At 41.1% G+C, this 17,625-nt stretch overlaps 1 protein-coding gene across 1 annotated transcript in view; it reads right to left on the bottom strand.

Moving 5' to 3' along the window:
• GRID2 (glutamate ionotropic receptor delta type subunit 2) overlaps window positions 1–17,625 on the bottom strand; it is a 662,777-nt gene that overhangs the window by 45,167 nt on the left and 599,985 nt on the right. The gene's annotated exons all lie outside the window — the stretch shown is intronic.

The following is a 17,625-nucleotide window of genomic DNA, read 5'->3' as shown; positions in this document are numbered from 1 at the left end:
ACTACCTAATCCAGAAGTCTATCTATCACAAGTAATTCAGGTACAGAACTGACATTGCAATTATTTTTACTAGTACTAGCCAAAAAATGAACTATGTCTCAATGTGCACAGATCAAATCTCTCCTACAGATATAGCAGTATACCTGCATTGGAAACTTCCAGTTATTGGAATGAAAACACACAGTTGTGGATCCAAAGAAAGTGTTTAGGGAAGAAAATGTCCCTGTTTGACACCATTTATTACTTTCCAATAGCCTATCCCTGTCAAATAACAACTGTATTTTATGTTATTTAAGATGTAAAAATCCATCAGAAAGCACAATAAATTTATCTCTCATGCAGAAATAACAGTAGCACTAGTGCAAAATACTTGCAATAAAATTTCAATCCATGGGAAATGCACTGGAGTTTGGCTTTTGTTGGAGACTCAAAAGCATGCCTGATTTTTTTATAAGCTTCAGGATCCAGGTGAAGAGGACTGAGACAATTTAGATTTCATCTCACAGCTCTTATATGAAGCCAGTCTCTTGGTGGCAATCAAAAATACCTCTAAGAAAAAGAGAAAAATAGACTTTTCTCAAATTTTACCAGGGCTGTTTTTGCATTTTTTTTTTTTACCATGAATTATAGTAAATCTCAGCAGCATCATAGAAAAATTCAAGATTCTTGTAATTGTCCTACTACAGTGGATAATCAGAGACCAAATGTGTGATTATTATCAGTTATGTCTCTGAGGCAATCTACATTTATTATTCCCCAGGTTTGCCTGGGAAGAAATGCAAGCTTTAGCTTACAACAATGGAGTTTTCTTCTGTGCCACCATTCCCTTTATGCTGAAAGTCTGTGGGTGTGAGAAAAGTCAATGGAATAGAACTCTCTCAAAAGTGCCCCCTCAAAATAATCAAATGAAGGCTTTCTTTCCCTGAACTGCAGTACTACATTTACATCAGATCTTTCCTTACATAAATGAACAAACTGGAATTACTGCATTGCTATTTAAATAAATGATGGGTGTTTTTTTATTTAAGGCCATCTTCAGTCTCAGAGAAAAATAAAGTAACAAAAAATTAAAACACCCCCAAATTTATGCCTTCTATGTTTATCATTTTTACTGAGTTTCAATTAAAATCTATTTACCCCATTTTGAGGGCTGGTGAGCAGAGCTCATGAACACCATGCCAGCCAGGCATTCATTCATTGCTTGGACCTGAGTGAGGGCAGCAAAGGCTGAGCTGTGAGAGTGACCAACAGCCACCAGCACAGTGAAGTTGCAAAATGGGCAAGTGGTGTGCCAGAGTACACCAGCCTCAGCATTTCTGATTCATGTTCTGGCAAGTACACCTGCAATCTCATCCAACACACTCTGCACAACTGGCCTTTACCCATCTTCATGAAAACAGAACCAGTGCAGATAAGAGATACAGCAAGGAACAGGAGAACAGAGCTCTTATCTCAGGAGGTAAAAAGCCTTGCTGAGACACATGGAAAAGGAGAAATGAGAGTTAGAGAAGGCAGAAACAGAGGAGAGCAATGTGAGGGAAATGCCAATATTAACAAAAGCTAACAGTTACACACTGGCTGAAGAAATCTGACTATAAAGGATAGGGAGTAAAAGAGAGAAGGAAAAGCTTCCCAGCAGGAAAAGCATCAGAAAAACAACAGACCTCCCAGGGGAAAACACTCAAGTGAACAAAAATGCCTCAGCCTGGTGTTGATGTGGCTCTTGATGAAGTTATGAAAGGACCCATGTGGTGTGCTTGCCTATCATAGCAGGATAATGGGTTCAGTGACCCAGCAGACCCCTCTGATTCTTATGGTCATACAGCAGCAATAAAGCAAATTGCCTGTAGCTGTGTCACTTGGGCCATCTATCAGGCAAACGAGGATCTTGGACTGCAGATCTGAAACATGCACCCCAGTGCAGCAGCAGCAGGTTCTGGCATGCCCCACTGGTGTTCCCCAGTGCTGTGGGACATGTATGGTGGATGAAGGACACCAGACCTCTCATCTCCTTCCCCCCCATCTCTGCTCTCCTCCTGCCAGTGCCCCTCTCTGTGTCTGCCTGGGAAACCTGGAAACCTGGCTTGTCCAGCTGCAAACAAACCCAAGCCTCCCTGTACAGCCAAGATGCCAAAGGGATCTGCCCTAAGACCACATCCAAGGCAATCTGGAGCAGCAAAGTAACCTCTGGAGACCATTGTGCAGTGCTCAGCTGCCTTTGGAAAGCTGCTGGCTTTTGAAAGCAGTTTAACTTTCAATGGCCTAGAGTAAGGGGTCTTTCTAAATAAAAATGTCCATGTAATATTAATGAACCATAACTTTATTAATGCCAACCAAGCTTGCATAAATATTATCATAAATGAGCATATAAATAGCTAAGTAAATGCAAAGATATTTCAGACCTCCACAGGGGATATTAATAATGATAACTTCACTCTGGTGAAACCCTGAAGACTCTACTCAAAACTTAAGGTTTCCTTAGTAAAAATACATTGATCCAACAGAGATTTATTTACACCAACCTACTTTTAGTTCAGAGGACTTATAACACTATTACTCTGGCTATGTAATTAGTGGGTAAAACACATATACTAATGAGCTTGAAGGTAGAATTCAAATGGATGAATGAATTTTATGAATTTATGAATTTTATGGATGAATGGTTCACCCCTCCTTTCTGTAAAGATTTTACACTCTTTACTGTGCTAATTTGTGATACTGGGAAGCAATTTCTTTCCTTTCACTCATTACATTCCCACAAAGGAATAGAAGATTAACTCTCAGTTCACCAGCCCTCTAAATACTTGTAATTTCAAACTGGTCTCTAGTGCCTTTTGGTGATAATAATCCTTGATACACCACGTCAGCACAACTATGAAATTAAAGCACATTACAGCAAAATGCCTTCCAATGCTGTTAAAAGTTTTGGCCTGCCACATGGAATGAATCATTACAGTATTAAGTTTTCTTTTGGCTTTGCTGTCAAGTTCTCTGTAGCAAAAAACTGCCGAGGGTTTTATAATGGCTCCTGTCACCTTGGCCCCGATGGCCTCAGGAACACATACTGCTGACTTCAGCTACAGCTTTATCCATAATTTCATCCTAAACAACCCCGAGCTCATAAAAGCCACAGAAGAAAAATTCCCACTTTATTATCATATTGAACATGTCATGTTCTTGAAACAAACCAGCATCATGAGACTTTAATCCTCTTTCAACTTCCCATAAATGCCATCAATCAGAAAACTGTCAGCTCAAGTGTGACAAAAAACCTGCTTCCATTCTCCTGAGACCCTGGTGAAATGAGTATTATTAGCCCATTTTCTCCTCTAGAGGGGTCTGGTACAAAAGAGTGAATCATCAAGAAATGCAGTCTCTAGCACAAGATCAATATTGATACATCCCCTGCTGAGAGGCTTTAAAACACTACCCAACATATGGCAAAAACCTTTGTGGCTTTCCAAAGTCTGTGGTTGAGAAAGGGGCTGGAAAAGTGGCTTTGTGACTCCAGCAGGATATGACAGAGCCTCCTTGCTGCAAAACTGATCCATATGTGATAACCATGTGTGCAAATCTCTGCTTTTCCCTCCCAATACAGAAGTAGATGATTCTTGTCCAGACTTTTGCCAATCAATGACCTAAAGATCCTTCTTCTCCTCTTTGTTTATACACAAATTGACCATTAAGCAGTCTGGGATATTTAAAAGCATCTCTACTTGTTGCTCAAGTTGCTCAGCAAGATGATAAATTCATAGCATGATGTGCCAGAGACAGACTTTTTCCCATAAGGAAACACCTATCTTGAAAGGGCTGCAAACATTTTCTCCAGCTTTTGTAAGAAATTAATTTGATCCCATCCATGAAGCTATAAACTGAGCAAATTTAATACACATTCTTATTTCCAGACTTGTTTTGCATGGAAGGAGATTTTAGTCATTTTAAGAAAAGGTCCCAGGAGAGCATATTTGGATTGATATATAATGTAATACTTCTCCAAGGCCCCACTCTACTAATTTTCTCTGTTATTGTTTTACAGAAAAGAGCATTGATAGATTACTCTTATGAGCACCTGGTGTGTTTACATAATTTCCTTTGTCTTGCATTTTGCCTATAATTTTTGTCTGTTTGCAAGGACTTCAACTTCCTCAGTCAATACAGACAAAATTTCCATACTTATCACGCATGGATCTTCTTCAAGCTTATGCAAAGAAGTTTTCAGGCTAAGTTAATAAACCAACTCAACCAATCCATGTTAGAAGTGTGAATAGGAAGGCCCAAAGTCCAAAAGCACTGAGATGGAAATTCCTGCCCGTGGACACTGCCCACAGTGTAACACAGATGACAGGAGGTGTCCAGCCACCTCCACTTCTGCCATCTTTCTTTCCCAGAGCACCAGGGATGCTGAGGCTAAGCTCAGGCTTAGGAACACAGGCTAAAGGACATTTAAAAGATTCCCTGTTTTTCCCAACATGTCTTGGGTCTCCTTTGTAAAATATTTCCTTGTATAAAATGGCCAGACTCCAAGCAAGAGGAGCAGATGTATGAATACTTCAGCAACCTGAAGAATGACTTCAGAGACAATGACACATTTCTTTCAACAGTCATTTCAAATGCCATTGTGATTATTAAAAACCAAACCAGTAATATTCATCTAGGAGCTGAACTGAAAGACAGGATGTTGATTGAAATCAAACTATCTACCAACTGCTGCAGCCCCAAAACTGTGGTCCCTAAGCAGTATTAGTAAGTGACATTTTATGCTTTGAACTTCTACTTCTCTTGGCCATCAGCTTTCCTGCACTCCTCCAAGCACACAAGCTGCAGCCATCTGACAGTAATTGCCATGACAACTGATACTGGTCCCAAGAGGACAAAAGACAATACTGCCAGCAAAATTCAATAAGCAGTGTAATGAAGTCAAACACATCAGGGGGAGTTAGTTGTGGTTTCATGGTATGGAGAGGGAGCAATCTGCAGCATCCCTCCAGTGTCCCAGGGCTGTCCATGTCCCAGCCTGGAGTATCCTCATGTGCTGCTGAGGGTGCCCTGCATGGGATGAAGAGATGCTGCAAAGGAGGACATGACAAGCTGGGAGGAGGAAGGCAGCAGAAGGGTGGTTTAAAATGAAGTGAGGAGATTTGCAGACATAATAACACTTAGCCTGGCTTACAAACAATGTCACACTGACATAGGAAAAGCCAGAGGAAAATCTTCAGAACACAAATCAGGATTAGGCACTTTCCTCCTATGCATTTTCAGCTTCCTAAGTTTTCAGCTCATTGGCCTTCCCATCATCTGAAGACAAAAATCTAACAAGTTCTAACAAAATTAAAAAGAAAAAAAGCACACCTGTTTTTATCTACTCAAGTTTTAATAACTAAGGAAATGCCTTAATTATAAGCTTAAGTTAACTGCATGGCATCATTATAAGGCTGATTTGGAGTTGCATGACTGAATTAACTGCATCCCTTACCTTCAGGTTTCTTTGATGTGGAACTTTAATTCAGACTTTCATCATTTTACGATGACTGATTCTGGGGTTATTATAAGCCTTCTTTCTTATTTCTTTCTATCAAATCATAAGTTTTTCACTTTCAACTCTAACAAAGGTTTCAGTTTCTAATAACATTCAAGTATCCAGCTGACTCCAGCTAATTTAGCTAACCACTATGTCAGCATGCAGCAGACAGGCTAGCTCAGAAGTGGTGTGCTAAGAGGAGCAGTTCTGATTGACAAGGCCTTCAAGATATTTCCTCATACTTTTTAACTTGTTCCCTATTTTGAGCAAAAAGAAATTAAATCCATGAATATCATACAATTCCCCCATTCAACCACAAAGGGCTCCATTTGGTTAAAACCAAGCCTGAAATTTGTTTGAGAAAACTCAAGTACAGAGAAGGCAATAAACCCCCAGCTAGGAAACAATTCTGTAGGAAAACAAATGTTGCCAAGAAAGCTTCCTGCAGCCCTGCTGTCAGAGCACAGTGACTCAAGGCAAGCACCACTAACCAAGCCCAAATGGAAGTGATGCAGACTGCCAGAGAGAGCAGCAAACAGAAATAAGGACCCTTTCTTCCCAGATGCAATGTTTGTATTAGTGCTGGCAATACAGAAGGTTCAGCAAGTCCAGCATCAGGCCTACAGAGAAAAATCATGTGGTTTGTAGGCAGCACACCAGGTATTTCACCATCCCCAGGAACATTAAATCATCAGTTTTACCTGCAAGCATCACAAACTGAACTTTAAGACGGCGCCTCCAGTTAGGAGCAAACTATCTTGTTTATCCAGATCAATATATCAGTGCAGGCCTGCAGCATTTCTCCTGCTGAATAAAGATCTGACACTATTTACACAGAGATAACCTGCACCATTGCTATTAAGATTCAGCCCTGTGATAATTCCAGCTGTGTGGGACAGGCTAGATTAGCGATCTAAAGGGATGTAACATTTGAAAATTTTAGCAAGGAGCTTATCACTGCCTAGGCAAGATGAAGCACTGGCATCTCCACTTTTTCCTCAATTCAGAAAAAGATATTAGTGGGTATGCAAGCCTGTGGGGGATGAGAAAGCTTCTCTGTGAGCAAGCAAATCTTCAGAGCTGAACCTGAAATGCAGCACTGTGGGAATCATCTTAAATTGCAATAGGCTGAAAGGAGCACAGCATGGTCTGCTCCCAGCCCTGCCAGCCTAGGACACAAGTCTCCTGGTGAGAGTCTTTACCCAGACTTTATTTCCAACACAAGCAAAAAGATGATGACAGCTCATGAATGGACAAACCACTTAGACATCTGAGAAACAGGGGCAAAAAATGGGAAATAAAAAATCCTCCCTTTTTCACAGTGAGCAAGAGTAGAGACCCCAAACACCAGTTTTGTTTCTGGGGAGGTTTGCAGACCAGGAGGACAGGCACTTAGAGCCCTTGGGGCATCTCCTGGCCCCACAGGGTGCCCCCAGAGCCCACCACCCTGTTTGGCAGGCAAGGGGCAGCAGGCTGCTGCACAGCACTGAGGCAGCCAAAAGGACCTGTGCTCAGTGAGGCAGCAGTAGGAAAACACTTTGGGCAGGAAAAAGCAAACAGGCAGTGGTGCCAAGGCACCAGGTAATTTGGAATGAAGCTGGCAGCAGCAGGAGGAAGGGAGATGTGTCTGTGCCAGCTCTGCAGCCCTGCTGCCTCCCTTCCATGAGAGCAGAGTCTGCTTCTAAACCCAGCTCTTAAAAACACTCCAACACCAAAGCCACCCTGCATTTCTGCTATCCTAAAGGCTCAGAGCAAGTGAGCAGTAAACCACTGGTGAAAGCTGAGAAAATGGGAAGAAAACAGCTAATGGGGGAAGCAAGGGTTTGCTCTGCATCCAAGTGATTTGTGGGGTCACCTTGGACGTGTTGTTCATCCCCCCTGAGCTGGGTGACCTGGAGCAAGCTGGAGCTTCAGGGACAGACCCTTCACTTGCAAAGCCAAGCAGAAGGAGAAGGTATCACTGATCACTGCTCTGCTCTCTGCTACCAGCCCAGCCACACACACAGATATTTCATTTTGGGGCTGAGAATAAATCACAGCCACTGCTGCCAGCACAGCTTACATATACCTAGTTACACATGCAACCATGGATGTATTTCTTCTTGTGTTAAACACCTGTCAGTAGCTCTTTCTGAAACCTTGAATTTTCAAGAGGCCATGTATGTTTAATCTGGTGCAAGACTGCTACTCTTAAAAAAATTAAAATGAGTGTTATAGGTGTTTTTAACTTAAGAGGGACATGAAGAATATCAAGAAACTTTCACTTCCTCAGGGCTTTAACTGTGCTTCTTTTCCAATTGCTTTTCTTCTATGGATTTTACAATTTCCTCCAGATTGATACAAAATGGAAGAACACAGGGGAATTTGATGCTGAGGGTGAAGCCAAATGGTTTTTGAAAGCCCTGATTGCTGCCCAAGTCTGACTGTCAGAGCTGACAGGTTTCTGTGGCTTTGCATAGCACTTCGCAGCATAGAAAAAAGAAATGAACATAAATTCCCTGTTTCATGGGGACCTTAATCTTGAGCCTTACATCTAAATTATGCCAAAGGCATATTATAGGATTAAATTCTCCCGTCAGCTAAACCATTATAAATCTGGTAATTCTATGATCTGAAGATCCACTGCTAATTAACTAAATCCCCCCAAACCCAAGGAAATTAATATAACCAAACAATATTAAAAACAAAATATCTATTTCTCAGTTACCTCAAGGCTCACTTCTTCATGGTTTCTCTCCTGTGTTGCTGTAGGAATACCCCAGACAAAGCAAAAAAAAAAAAAAAAAAAAAAAATCAATCCTGGGCCAGGAACTTCTAATCCCTGCTCTCAAGGCTGAAAAACAGTGCTAATGACTCTGCTGCTTTTCTCTCCAAATATTACTGTAATGGAGTTTGTTTGTTCTTTTTTAATTAAAAAAATAATTGAATTTTTAATTAAATAAACAAACAAATCCTAACACAGCTTATCCATCTTATCAGTTTTCCATAGGAATCTGATGTCTTTGAGATACTGATGATCTCTTTGGTCCTGTAGATGTATCCCCCTATGAAACTGCAGCCAATACACTTATTTTTCCTTTTAATGCTTGTCACCAGCTGAAACCTTTCTGCTTTGGTGGGAGCAGCTGGAGCATGTACTTATCTACAAAGCCAGGTAATTAGGTGGCAGCTTTTCTTCACAGCTTTGGAAATTCAGCTGTTAGGCTATTCTCTCAGCTGAAGACAAAAGCAGCAAATAGAAGGAAAAAATATATTTTTCAATTGCAGTAAGAATGAAAGGATCATAACCTTTCCAAACAGGTTTACTTCCCCTGGCTCAGCCCTTAACTGTGAGTGCTCTCAGAGTGAAGTGGCAAAGCCAGTGCATGCTATTTAGCACATGCAAGAGGGAGATGTGCTCATGGACCATGACAAATTATTGCCACTAGGACTTAATCAGGAGTGTAAGCACATGTTCCAGACAGGCCAAAACCCCTTGTGATGTTTTTCTGTGACTGTCACGGGCTTATTATTCAAATCCCTCTATTGAGGGTGATCACTAGAGGAATATGATAAAGTATTTGGTTGAGAGGAAGTCCAAGTATGATGTACTTTTCTGATTTACCACCAGACAGCTGAAGAGTGCCATTACAAATGTCGTACATAAGAACCTGAAAGAGCAAACTTTTCATGATAAATTCTTTCATATCATGTTATAAATCCTGCCTACCCATTTTCTCCTCCTTTTTTTTTTTTTATTTTTTTAAATATGATTGGTCATTGAAAGCATGTATTTCTGTTCATTGACTAATTTTATTCTGTTTTATCTATTGCTTTTTTTTTCTGAGAAATTTCAGTATTCTGGTTCTATATAAGACTTCTCCCTTAGTCAGGAACTGCAGTCTGTAATAACAGCAGTCAAGGCAGTTCATTCTGAAAAATGCATGTCAGAAAAGGACTGCTGTGACTTTGAAATATTGAAAGTGACTGATAACATAATATGTGAAGCAGAATAAATGCATAGAAATGGAAGTTTTAGCTGAGCAGTCAAAGTATGAACAAAATACAGTGTCAGAGCTCTGCCCTGAAAGTTCTCTGTGCAGGTGGTTACAATGGCAAATTACTAAATGCACTTTGCAAAAGCGTTTTATGAATAAAATGGCAAACACAGTTTTTCCTTGGCCATATCATCATTTCTGTCTGCTTGCACACCATGTTTAAGTGGAAAACTGGGGTCTGGAAAGGCATTTGATTTTTAGGACAGTCATCAAAACTGTGATGGCTGGGATCAGGGCTCTGTTTTACTTTGGGCTAACCTAAGACAACTGGCACTAAAGCAGAATATAAACCACATTGTTGCACACTGAGCAAGCAGGAGTCTCCAGCATTATCCAGCTGGTTCATGTCAGCAAATGCTTCCATCTGCTTTGACACTGCAAAGCCTCTCTGCCACCACTGAGTCTGCTTTGGGATTTGGGCAGAGGTATTTCCAATTCTGTGATAGCTCATCATCACGACATTTTTTCCTCAAGACTACAGAGGAGTCAGAGAGCAAAGGATTCCCCACTCCATCTTCAAACTATTCAAAACCTGTCTATGCACTGCACTCTGACATACTGGTGACCCTGCTGGGCAAACTCTCTGGCTTCTCCTCCCAATTTCCTCATTATTTCCTTAAGGAGCAGCCTAGAGCAACCTACCCCATGGGATTGCTCTGAGACACAGCAGAAGATTTCTCTGGATGGTTTTTTTTTTAGAAATTTTTAAAATTTAGAAAATTTTAAATTTCTCACGTTGCTAATCTCCTCCTGCATGGAGTTGAGCAATAAGGAAGGCTTCATCTATTCACCCTCTAAAAATCCCTGAGGAGCACTCAGCTCCTCCCCATCCTCACTGCCTCTCCTGCCATTCCCTCTGTTCCTGCAACAGGCTTTCTTCTTCCTCATATCCTATTTCAGCAGGGGAAAACAACTCTGCTGGCAAACCTGCTACCACTCTTCCTTGGCTCTACAATCTGGAGGCTTTCCGCATCCCCTTTCCCCCTTTTTCCACCCCTGAGCTTGGCTGAAGTCATAACCAAGGCTAGCACCCTCTTCACTTACTGATGATTCAGGAATGGGTACAAAGAGCAGATCAGAGTTTTACAGCAGGGCAATCTCTGCAGGCTGAGGTAGCCACTGTTGCAGCAGTTCTACTGGTGGAAGCAAAACTCTTAGCTCAGATATGGGTAAATCCTTCCAGCTGTAATTCCATCAAGTTCATTTCAGCTTTCAAAACAAACTTTATTTTCAGGCCTTTTATTTTTTATCTGGAAAACAGGACCAGCTGAAAACGAGCTTTATGGTCCAGCTAAAGGTTAATTACTTTTTAAGGCAACAAAATGGGTTAGCAAAGATCTATTACTCTTTGCTCTTTTGCTACTCTTGATCATTTTGACTGAAATAGGTTGACCAGTGTTTTGAGAGCTGAGGCTAAGAGCTGGGAACCTTTGGCAGGTAGTGCTGGTGTGGGATAGGCGGGATAAACCCTCACTTGTGGTTTATTATGGTTCTATCATGAAGGCAGCTGCATGCTGGATCGTTCCTATTTCCAGGGAAAGCTTTGCACTCCTTTTCCACCCCACTTTAAAGGCAATGCTGCTGCTCAGCTGAGCCTGAGTGGGTAGTTACACTTGTTCCTCTCAAGACTGATGCACATGTTAAAGATTTAAAAACTGTACTACAGGACTGTGTGCACTGATGGTAAACCTGATCTCTGCTTCAGGAATTCACAAAAGGCAAGTTCTTGGAGGGAAGCCACTCACTGAGATTTCTTTTAGCTTTGCTGCCATCAGATTTATAACCAAGCAGCTTTGAATTCTGCAGCCATGCACTTACTCACTCCATAAAACTTTAAAACACATGAACAACTCAGCTTACAATAAACGTCGCTTCCATATAGTTGGATGAGCAACACTGTTTCCACTGACTGTTCTGCACAGCTCACTGGGTAATATCTGGCCATTTTACACGCAGAGTCTGAGGTGCCTAAGGCTAGAGAAGTGGATAGAAAGTAGTAAGAAATAGCAAGCAGTAAGATTTGCAAAGTGTTCTCTACTGATAATTTAACACATCTCAATTAGACTGTTTTCTTGGGGATGATTCATGGGTAATGATGGGGAATTAATATACAAAAGCATACCCTTACCTGGTTTGTCTTTGTGAAACTGAGTGCAGGGCCCTGTCTGAGAGTGAGCATTGATTAGGGAAAAGTCCTGAAATCACAGCACTGCTTGGATGCAGAGGTGCCTTTCCACAGTGAAGCAGACAGGCAGCTCTCTGTTGCTCAGAGCTCTATACTGTGTGAGAATGCAAGATCTAATGCCTTTTCCTTATTATTTTCTTTCTCATGTTTCTTCTCAGTCCTGCTACCTCATGATTCTTTAACTTAACCCATCAATTAATGTTATGGTATATTTAAAAAGCCCTAATCTGCTCACTGCCTTTATATGTTTTGGCTGAGTAGTTTTTCACTCTGTGTATGTAATACACTCCAGATCTGCAGCAGAATCCTTTAACCTATATCATCATTTAATATAAAGAAGTTGCTAAAGTCTGTGTTTGTGTAGGCATCTCCATCCTTTTCAGCTCCTAGTCATGAATTTACAGTGAGACCTGCAAGCATCAGGTGCAGGCCACCAGGAATCAATAAAGCCATTTCTCCTGTTCTCCCAATGTGATGTGTGGGAGCCACGGTTTCTCCGCAGTCCTGCAGCCAGCAGCCTCCTGAGCAAGAGAGATGGGGACAGGTAATAAAGCCAGGAAATGCTTCTGATGACAGTGCAGGAATCTTCAGGACCTGGAGCTCTGCACTAGGTAGCTAGTGGAGGAGGATGCAGAGGGACAGTGTCAGATCATCAGCCCCTTGGGCAAAGCTATTAGCAATGTGCTCAGACAGGACTGCAGAGCACTGTAAGCCAGGATCAGATGCCCGTGGGCTTGGTAGGAAACAGAAGAAAGAATAGCAGAGGGACCAAAGATTTCTGTTAGGGCTTTCTCATGAAGTAATGGATGTCATTTTTAAAGATCAGAATGAAGCTACATTTTTCTTATACTCCCTTTGAGCTTACAGCTCTTCAGCCCAGATCCAGTGGCCACAGTAAGTGTGCAGAGTGTGAACACCCTGCAGCCCCAGCGGGGCAGGCAGCACTTCCCCAGGTGTTTCCTGGCATGAAGGAACTGCAGTTTGGCTTGGAGGACCTGGGTCAGCAAAAAGGAAGATGGGCATGCTTTGAGACCTAGGGCCTGGTGCAGTTCCTAATCTTACCCCTACAAGTATCATGTAGACAGCAAAAAATAGGATAGACTGGTTATTTTGGATGGTCAAGAAATATTACCTAGGGTGTGGTTAAATTTTTTTATTTAGTATCCCGGTTATCTGAGAAATGACCTTGTTGCTATGTGATGCTTTGAAGTTAAGGCTTTTATTAGCAATGACTATATCTGAATAAATTAAGACTGGATTCTCATGTCAGATTTCTCAGAAATCTGGAATTGATTTTAATTTCTTTTTCCTCTCACTAATGTAATTTCAGTATTATGAATTTGTGACAAGATCTAAGAGCGGACTCTCAAAATTAAACTCTTCTATTTAGATTCAGGAGTTTGCTTGAAGTCAAGTAATTCTCCCAGTTTGTAGAGTTTCTTAATTTTCTGGAATTATTAGAAAAAATAGTGCTTTGGGTGGATTTTACTAGTTTGTCCACTATATGTTTCAGAGTGTTATATATACAGCTCAGAATAGGATTTCAATTTTCAGCAAACTACTGAGACAAAGCAAAGTTGATCTCTTACTAAGGGATCCACTATTCTGCAGATGATCACCATATTTAATAATGAAAAAATCCAATTAAATCATTATTGTTAGTACTCTGCAGGCTTAAAATATAACCCAAATCTCTTATTTTCCATATAGCTGGTAAAAGATAAGTCAGAGAATCAAAGCAAGGGGTACATAGTCCCAAGGGCAGAGAAAAAGAAATAAAAGAAATCAAGGTATTTAGGATTAAAGTAATTTTCTTTGCACTGGAGTCTTTGGACATAAGTGACCTCCAAGACACAGAATGAAAATTTAAGGAGAGAATTAATGGTGAGGGGACAGAAAGAACACGTATTTATGGCTCAGGGCAGGAACTTTCTAACACTCAGGATTTTGCTGATGAGATGTAAAAAGGATAGGAGAATATCCATACAATTTATTTAAAGCAGCAGGCTAATGATTTGCTAAGGAGCAGTCTGAAATGCCATAGGATGGCTTTCTTCTTTCCTTCCAAAGTTTTGGATATCTGAAAGCACCACTTGCTGCTAGGGAGGTGTCTTTGGGTTTGCCATGAGGAAATTATTTTAAGTGTCCATTTCTTTTCCCCCCTTAGGATAAAAACTTGTGATTGACTTGTCTAGCAACAGCACAGATTCACTGTGACTTTTTGTGAATAATGTCAAATTCAGACTGGGGCTTCTGCAGAAGCTATGTGGCAGTTGCACCTTCCACACTTTTTGCCCACCCTTCCCACAGACAACCACCAGGAATTATGGAAGTGTTGCTGCTCCTCTTGGCACACAGATAACTTTAGGTGCCCATGAGCTTGTGCTTGGCTGGGGCAATTGTGGAAGCACAGCTGATGAACAAGGAAGAGTCCCACACTGTGAGCTGTAAAGGCAAGCTTGCCTTTTGTTTTTCATTCTTCCTACTGTCACTGTTTCCTTTTACCTAGAGGGGCAGAACACACATGGATGCTCTTTGGAATATGAGGGCTGAAGAACAACTATGGCTTGATTTTTCAGTGGTTTTGGGTGTTGACAGATTCCAGTTACTTATGCAAAAAGCTGGCTGCTGGCCTCTGCTGGGCACAGAATTAGTGATTCCCACCCCTTTGCCTCTAGGTTGCTGTGTGGCTGGGACTGTAGACCCTGGAGAAGAGAGAGAAATAGCAGAGAAAGTGGGGACATGAACAGGATTCCAGCCCTTTGCTGCCACCCTCCTTGACCCCCACCAAAAGCTAGGCAGCAGCACAGTGCCTGAGCCATTGCTGCAGCACTGCAGGAAGCACAGACATCCTACAAAACACTCTGAAAAGCGTCTGCAATTATATTTATACCTCCTAGGGGTGCAATGGAAGTTATAAAGTTTAAGGCTGAAAAGAATTCTTAACAGGTGTCAAATTTAGTGTCACCACACAGCTCCTCATGAACCAAAAGACACATCCTTTTCAAGCTCTCCTAGGAAATTTGGCAGCTCCTATTATTACAGCCCCTGTCATTACCTTGAAAGAAAAATATATAGAGAGGGAAAGCTGACATGCTGCTGGTGCTAAGGAGGTTAAGTCTTAGTGGCAAAGGAAAGAAACAGCAATCCACCTGAGCACATCACCTGGCTGCCTAGTGGCAAGGCCAGTCATGTTTGTTGACATTTGTGACACGAACAAAGTCATCAGCATGGTCCATCTTTCAAATATCACCCAGCTCCTTTTCTATATTATTTGTGTTACAGCCACATATCAATTTTCAGGATGGACCCAGAGCATCTGTTTTCAGAGAAAGCATTAGGCAGGCCTGGTCACAGATGCTGTGTGTGACCCCAGCTGGCTGCTTTGCCATCCCTGTGCAGCAAAAAGCCAATCTCATACTGCACACAGGCCATTCTCTGCCACTCATGTCTTTGTTTTGGCACTGAAGGGATTTTTTAGAGTGAGAAAAAGAAGGGTCTCAAAGACCCTTTTTTTTTGACACTGCTTCCTGTTGGTAAACTTCACCACAGTGTTACCTTGACACTGTGTAGCTTTAGAGAGAAGGGGTGAGTGTTTTACACCTGTCTCTTTTCCTGTTTCCCTGGGAATCACCTGAATGTTTGGAAAAGGTACTGAAAAGCTTTAAACGTGTGCCTGTGCTTCCTGCACAGAGAACAAAATCTCCTGTAAGCTTGCCAGACCTTTCACAGCTGCACCCTAGGGATTTAACACTCTGCAGCTTATGGCTTTATATGAAATTTCTTGAAAGGGCCTGTATTTTCACATCAATATATTTATTTTGGGAAAGATCAAGAAGTGCCAATATATTTTAAACCAGTTCCCTACTGCATTAAAATGTGAAATATTCATGTGAACATTTGCTAATGCTATACAATGAATCTACTCCTCTCTCTATTTAGCATGCAGACTGCAGCTGCTGAAGGTTGTTGAGCCTTTTCATTAGGAAAAAATGTAAGGATGATATGTGAAAACCGCATGGATGTAAACTTAAGGAACAGTACAGAAGAGTGTTAAGAAAAAAATCTTGTTAGCTACCCTTAAGCATGATTTTTCTTTTCTCCATTTGTGCCTGTATAGTCTTTCACTGCTTTAAACTGTAAATTTATATTTATGGACATAATTAGAAATGCTCCATAGTATGTTCTCATAATACAGAAATAAGACTATAAGCACAGCAGCACACACATTTTCAGAGAATATATCTCAGGCTCTCTAAATGCTGCAGGAGGTAGTATTTCTCCAAGCAAATTCCAGTTTCTCTATTCAGCCATTATTCCTGCTAATGTAATGAGTTGTTTTCTCACCAGTGCTAACTTCTGCATATCCATCCAGATCCTCCTGTAGCCCAATACCTGACAAATAATCCCTTTCTCCATCTACCTGAACTCTGACAACTTTAGCAGGAAACCAGAAATGAGTGCCTATGATCCCTGATTCCACCAGGGGACAACATATGACCTTGGGATTTCGTTTAAATCTCCTGATGCTATGGATTCCCTAAGCATAAAGTGGAAATAACATTTGCTTTCCTGAGAGATGCTAATATTTAAGTATTGCTTCAAAGATCCTCAGATAAAAATACCTATATATGTGCAAATTTTTATGCTTCCTTCTGCTTTCCTATAGCTCCAAGATATAATAATACACTGAAAAGCCAAAATTTTCTTATGAAATAAAATTGTACTTGGAAATGTCAGGCCTGCACAGGCCAATGATCCAGGAGTTGCTGAAGGCAGTGTATCACAAGAAGCTGTAACCCCGCTCCATGTGCTGAATACCGCGAGCAGGAAGAAACTCTCTCACCAGAATCAGCCACAACCATTTCCCCCTTATGCCAAGAACTATAGCCAGTATATAAACCTTGTCCCAAGCAGTCTCTGAGGGCACTTGGGATGCATCCACCTTGATTTTCAGAGCAGCAGTGCTGGGCATGAAGAATGGAGTGCTGCTGGAGAATGGTGGTTTCACTGTGTTTAGTCATAAAGACACACACTGAAAAATTCCCTCATGTTTTCCAATTTTTGTACTCAAGCTCACATAGATAAGGATGTGGAGAGGATGACTTAACACCTTGACAAGCACCTGAGAACCCTAACAGGTGGAAGAATTTCGTCAAAAGATTACAGGAAGGAATTCTACTCCTTTGTTTTGCACAGAGATCCCAAATAGTAGAGTGCCAGAGATTTTAAGCAGAGCCAGCCTGGTCACAGCTGGAATATGAGAGTATTACAGTATTTGGTAAATATTTGCCCCTTTGAAATATACAAAGAATATACATGTTTCATTAAAATTAAATTTTTTGTTGATCCTGTGAAATTGTGTATTATGTTGCTGCTACGCTAGCAAAAAATTCAGCAATATCAATCCCAAAGAGGAACAGATTCAAAGAATCCAAGTCTTCTCTGTTCATGCAGTAGGTGTGAGCAGAGAGTGATTCCTCTGGATCTGCACAGTGTTACTTACTGGCTACTGTCTCCCCCACCACAGTCTTTGGACAAAGGCAAAGGCAACAGCCCAAATTTAGCATATTTTGTATGTTTACCTGGCAGTCACACAACAGAAATCCCATTGCAGCAACTGTAAAATTTTTCTTCATACACATAACACAAACCAACAGAAACCAGAATCTGGCTGAGAGACCAGATTCAGAATGAAAAAAAAAGATCAGGAGACTAGCTCACATCTTCTCCTATGCACCAAACTTCAGATATTACACTTTTTAAAAGTTTAGGTTTGGGGTTTTGTTTTTTTTTTTTTTTTTTTTTACATTTCACACACATCCTGATTTAGGAATCAATACTGGAGTGAAGCACAAATACTGCAAAGGCACAATACATACAGT

This window comes from Oenanthe melanoleuca, chromosome 4 (genome assembly GCF_029582105.1).
Source record: "Oenanthe melanoleuca isolate GR-GAL-2019-014 chromosome 4, OMel1.0, whole genome shotgun sequence".
Lineage (NCBI taxonomy): Eukaryota > Metazoa > Chordata > Aves > Passeriformes > Muscicapidae > Oenanthe > Oenanthe melanoleuca.
Note: the sequence above shows the minus strand (reverse complement) of the source record. Positions and strands in the feature narration are given on the sequence as shown.